We start from the raw sequence: 5,871 nt of genomic DNA on the forward strand, positions 1-5,871 counted from the left end.
TATTTTTGGTAAGGAAAATAGGATAGAACCTATATGTTATATGTTTTATATGTTATCTTATGTTTTTATGTTATGAAATGTGTTATGTTATGTATGTATGTAGGCTTGGGCATATGACCCATATGACTAACAAGCCCCAAATGGATTATGGGCATATGACCTGCTTAGCTAGTAGGACCCCACTAATCTAATGGGCATATGACTTGTTTAGTCTATGGGACCCCAAGTAATAATGGCCATTATAGTATGTGTATGATATAAGTGTTATGTTATGTTTTTATGTTTCTTACGAAAATTATGTATATGAACTATGTGTTAGATTTTCCTTGCTGGGCATTAGGCTCATTTCTTTTTGTTTATATGTGCAGGAAAATAGTCTTAGTGGCGGGAAAGGTTCTTGGATGCTTGGAGAATGTGTATTGAGGTCGAATGGATTCGAGAGCCGAGCGTTACGATTCGAGGATGTAGTTTTGTTTTATGGTCTTTTACATGTATTTTTCCGCACTTATTATGTAATCCCTTTTTATTTTTAATTATGTCATGTTTTGATTTTAAAACAATGGGATCCCATATCCTAACTAAAATTTTATGTAAGTTTAACTCTTATTTTTACAAGTTTCTTAATAAAGTTATGGTATTTTCACTTGTAAGTTTTATTAAGGATTAGTATGTATAGTTTTCGTTAATGGTCCAAAAGTCTAGAGTAGTTGGGTCATTACAAGGGCTTACTGTATAAATAATTACATTGCTCCCCCTATACTCCTTTCATTTTGCTAAAACTAGGACAATCTAGTGATTGATGTTCAATTCCACCGCAAACAAAACATGGCTCTCGTAACTCAGCCTTGGAAATGATGTGGATTTTTCTACCTTCTTTGGTTGTAAAAGCCTCAACTTGTTTAGTTAGAGGTTTAACTTGGGCTTTAATGCTATCATCTTCCCTTAGTTGGTAAACTCCAGGTTGTCGAGACCTACTCGTGCTTTCAGTAGCACTTGGTCCATTCCATGTGTGGGATTTATCAGCGATATTATTGATACTCAAAAGCTTCCTCGAGATATTTTTGGAGGACCTTGCAATTGCATACCATCTCCATGAATTTTCTCTCTTGATATGTGAGGCCTTCATAGAAGTAGCTAACCAGGCGCCAACTTTCATATTTGTGGTTGGACATTGATTGAGCATATCTTTGAACCTTTTCCATGATTCGTAAAGAGTTTCATGTTCTTTTTGGGTAAAGGTAGAGATTTTTCTTTTAAGGTTGTTAGTCTTATGGTGTGGAAAATATTTGGCAAAGAAAGCAGATGTCATTTCGTCCCATGTTCCAATAGATCTAGGCCTTAAAGAATACAACCATTGTTTAGCTTTGTCTTTGAGAGAGAAAGGAAAGAAATTCAATCTCACAATGTTTGTGACGTTAGCTTGGTTTTTGGATGTGGCCACCACCTCTTCGAAATCATGAATGTGCACATACAGACTCTCATTTTCCAATCCATGGAAGGTTTGTAAAAGTTGAATCATTCCGGGTTTGAAATGGAAGTTTGGCATATTTGTGGGATACATGATGCAAGAAGGTGTGGACGTACGCCTAGGATGTAGATAATCTTGTAGCGTTCTTGGTTGGACTTCATCTTGTTGAGCCATCGTGGGTGGTTTAGAGAGTCTCAATGAAATTGGTGAATGAGAGTGAATGGAAGAGAATGACGAGCTAGGAAAGTTTTCTAAAGCTTCTACTTGTTGTCTCACAAATGTCCTTAATGTGTCTTTACTTCGTGTCATTCACTTTTTTTTAAGTATTAAAAGCGCAAATGTGTAATGGTGTAATAAGTATACACCAAAAATGTTCCTAAACCAATTGGGAAGGTTGCCAAGGTACCACTTCAGGCCCAAAACTTTCCTAGAATTCCCCGAGATTTTTAAAAAAATGTTGGAGGGCAACTGTACACAGATCTTATTTAACAAAAAATCTTTCTTAGACAGAACAAGTTTGGTTTTTGACCAATTCTCAAATTACACAAATGTTCTCAATACTTTTTTTTTTAATTTATGCTCTCTTTTTTTCAGAAAAAAATATAGAACAAAATTCTACACCTAGAAGTAAGAAAAGAAAAAAAAAACTGAAAAATAATAAACAAAAGGAACAAAAATGTAACAAAATTAAAATTACTAAGGCAATGTAAAAATAAAATTAAATTAAATTAAATTAATTCAACAATGCTACCCTTTAATAGTATAATTACCACCCTGGCAATGACGCCAAAAATTGATATCGCCTGTAACGCCCTAATTTCTTGAAGCGTTAATTTGACAATTACCATAAATAAGGTTTATAATAAAAAAATAATTTATAAAATCGTTCATAAACACCACTCAACGTTAAAAAGATTGAAACTCTGGAGTTTTGTAGTTTTCATAAATAATATAAAATAAAATAAACAACTTAAAAATCCAATCCATAAAACTAAAACATCATTTTAAAGGAAATACTTAGTAAATTCCTAATGTAGGCCCGATCCTCTATGATCGTTAAAACCTTGATATGTACGCCATCTGCTACGCTCTCCAACTTATTGTGTTGCAACCACCTCTTTACCTTTACTTGCAGCACAGAGTACCCATGAGCCAAGCCTAACAAGAAGAGCTATGTAGGACACAATCCCATAACCTTAATCGTGAACTTAATTCAATAACAATAATGATAACAATAATATAACATAAATCATAACTCATGAAAAGAAAACGTAGTCCAAGTTAAGTTGGACAAAGATCTTATAATGTAAGAATGCATTTTCAATATATCATAAGCATGCATTTTTCGTAACATAGACATGCATTTGAAACGTAAGCATGTCAAACAATTATCACATACACATACACAACATGTAACTATAAGTTCATATATGCTTAATAGACATAAACATTCACTAGTACAATCATGCATTAACATAAACATATCACATAAAACAACTTCTACCATAGAGTACATCAAGCGTACACCCTGCATGCAAGTGTCCACTCTTCTTACCTCAAATGCAACTGCGATCCACACACCCTAACGTGTTTCTTCAAGTATCATCAATGAGCCTAAACATAACATATAACATTAAGGCTTTAAAACTCTCAACCAAGCCAAAACCATAATTAAACCCACTAAAATTCTTCTTTTAAAACTAATTCATCACCACAATACTTAAGAAAGTCTTTAAAACCTCTTTGCATATGGTCCCGACAATTACCAACGTATATCTAAAGCTACATAAAAACATCCCCAAAATCACATTCTGGGCAGCTGGTTCGGTCACGCCAGTGCCTGGGCGCGGTCGCGCTCACAGAGTGCCTGGCCAATCCAGCTAAGTAGCGCGGTCGCGCCAAGGCTGGGCATGGTCATGCTAGGTCTCTACTTTCAGAGATCACAGTTGCGATTTCTATACCTGAAAATCGAACCTAAATCATAAAATTTGACCTTGAACCACTATCAACTCAGTCCTAGCATGTTTCTAGCCTCAATAACTAATATAAATTCAATTCTAAACCTGAAAACAACCTATAGTTATGTATAACACAATTAATAACCCAGTTTACCTCAACCCTAAATCTAACAAAAATTTATTTATTTAACTTAATTCGTATAAAAAACCAACTGCACTTTCTATCCCCAATCTCAAATTAATCTTTAATTATCACTTAAGACCCTTATTGTAATTTCCATCCAAAACTAATAGCTTCAATTTTTGATAATTACACTTTCTATCATAAAACCCATAATTCTACTTTGGCCCTAGTACACAATTTCTATTAAACTTTGGCCCTTAACGCTTGAAGAAACTAATGCATGTGGATTGCTTGACAAAAAATATAATTTAATGTACACCATAAATCATGCATATTATAATTCACATAATTAAACACATAATATCATACAATTTACCATAATACCCTTAATAGTAACAGTAGATATTACATCGTCAAATAAACTTCTAGGCGGTCGCGGTAGAAATCGGGCTATGTCGTATCCATATAGAGGCAAAGCACAACTAATGATTATATTAGTAAAGTTAAAGATAAAAACAGAAAAGATTAGAAAAGAGTTAAAAATAATAATAAAATGATAGATTAAAAAGATTGATCAAATAAAGATTTTGATAAGGTAGAGATGCAGTACTGTAAATCTAATTCTAACATTGATATTAATTCAAAATGCAATTGCAATTATACACCATTAGTTAAATTGATATCGCCCAATAAGCTCTTAAGTGGTCGCGGTAGTAATCGAGCAATATCGTATCCACGAAGACACAAAACACAACTAAAGATTAGATTAGTAAAGTTGAAGATAAAAATAGAAATGAGTATAAAAGAGTTAAATATAATAAAATGATAGAAGGAAAATATTGATCAGATAAAGAGCTTGATAAGGTAGAGATGCAATATTGTAAATCCTCTTCTAACATTGATATTAATTCAAAACGTAGTTGTAATTCTACACCATTAATTATAGTTGAAAAATATATATAATAACGCTGACCTTAAAACATGTTCTTAATTAAATTTACACTAACTTCTAATTTCAAAATCTATCATATTAAATACTTTAGAACGATAAAATACCAATGGAAGAATGCAGTAAAAAGCATACAATATATCAAATATCCTAAATTAAATCAATAGCCTAAATTACATAAGAAAAGTGGCTGAACTTATGTAAAAGACACCAATAAATATTGAATAAAAATTTGAAGAAAAGAAATTTAATTGAAACATATATAGAAACGAAGGACATAGAGAATGTTATATTATTTTATAATATGATCTTTAGATTAAATAATGTGACAATAAGTGTCACATATTGTAACATATAAAAGAGACAATAGTTGGATATATGTGAATATTCAAATATGTAACATATTTAGAGTTACAAATTCAGTTACAAGTTTGTAACCCCTAAATATTACCCAATGATGTGTAGATTTGATGTTACACATTTTGATTTGAATTTTTCAAAGCCATAAGAGATATGGCTATTGGAGACATGATTTTAAACCCCATAATGTGTTTGGAGGTTACGAAATCATGTGGGAAGAGTATAGAGTCGTTTGAAAAATTGCACAAAAATAATGTGTTTAAATTGGGTTGTGGCTGCGGCAAACAGTGTTCCTGGTCACGACCTGGGGAACAAAGACTCACGGCCGCGGCCAGGAACAGCTCTGGCCGTGGCCAAAGGAGCTGACAGCCAAACCCAATTTCATTTTTCCATTTTGAATGGTTCTAACAACTCATGTAACTCTCAAAGCTCATTTTTATTTCATAAACATCCAATTAAACATTGGTAACAATCATAGGGGTAGGTGGTATTTCAAATTTTAAGGGTGTCTCAAAACTCTATAAATAGGAGCATATTGCTCACTTGTAAGACACACCAATTTCTATCCACTAGAGCACTTGGCTAGAAATTCACCTAGAGGATTGTTTATTCCAGAGAGCTATTTCCAATTGCGAGAGTTCCCTTAGTGTTTGAGATAGGTGGAAATAAGCTTTTAGACAAAGGTTGTAAACTTTGTTCAAGTTGGTGATCCCCAATGCTCTTCACTTTGGTGATGTGAGTGAAAGAGTTGTTTCTATTCTTTTTCTTGCTTTTATCTTATTCTTTTACTTCTTTTGGTTCATCATCTTATTTCTTCTTTTATATTTAGTTGTATCTTTTTTCTATAGAGTTGCACTTCCATCTATATCTTTTGTTCTTCATCCTTTAGTTTACTTGTATCCTTTTGTTACAGAGTTGTATAATCTATTACTCTCTTCTTCTACATCTTTTTATATTTACATGTATTTTTTGCAATCGAGTTGTAACTTATTTAATCAATCACTTTATCTTT

The 5,871-nt window shown here is 32.7% G+C and overlaps 1 non-coding gene across 1 annotated transcript; it reads left to right on the forward strand.

Moving 5' to 3' along the window:
• Nucleotides 1-1,155: 1,155 nt before the first annotated feature.
• On the forward strand, nucleotides 1,156-1,261 carry LOC133833222 (small nucleolar RNA R71). The gene has a single exon (XR_009892616.1). It is a non-coding gene; the product is annotated as a small nucleolar RNA R71 (small nucleolar RNA).
• Nucleotides 1,262-5,871: the final 4,610 nt, after the last annotated feature.

The sequence above is a fragment of the Humulus lupulus genome, chromosome 4 (assembly GCF_963169125.1).
Source record: "Humulus lupulus chromosome 4, drHumLupu1.1, whole genome shotgun sequence".
Lineage (NCBI taxonomy): Eukaryota > Viridiplantae > Streptophyta > Magnoliopsida > Rosales > Cannabaceae > Humulus > Humulus lupulus.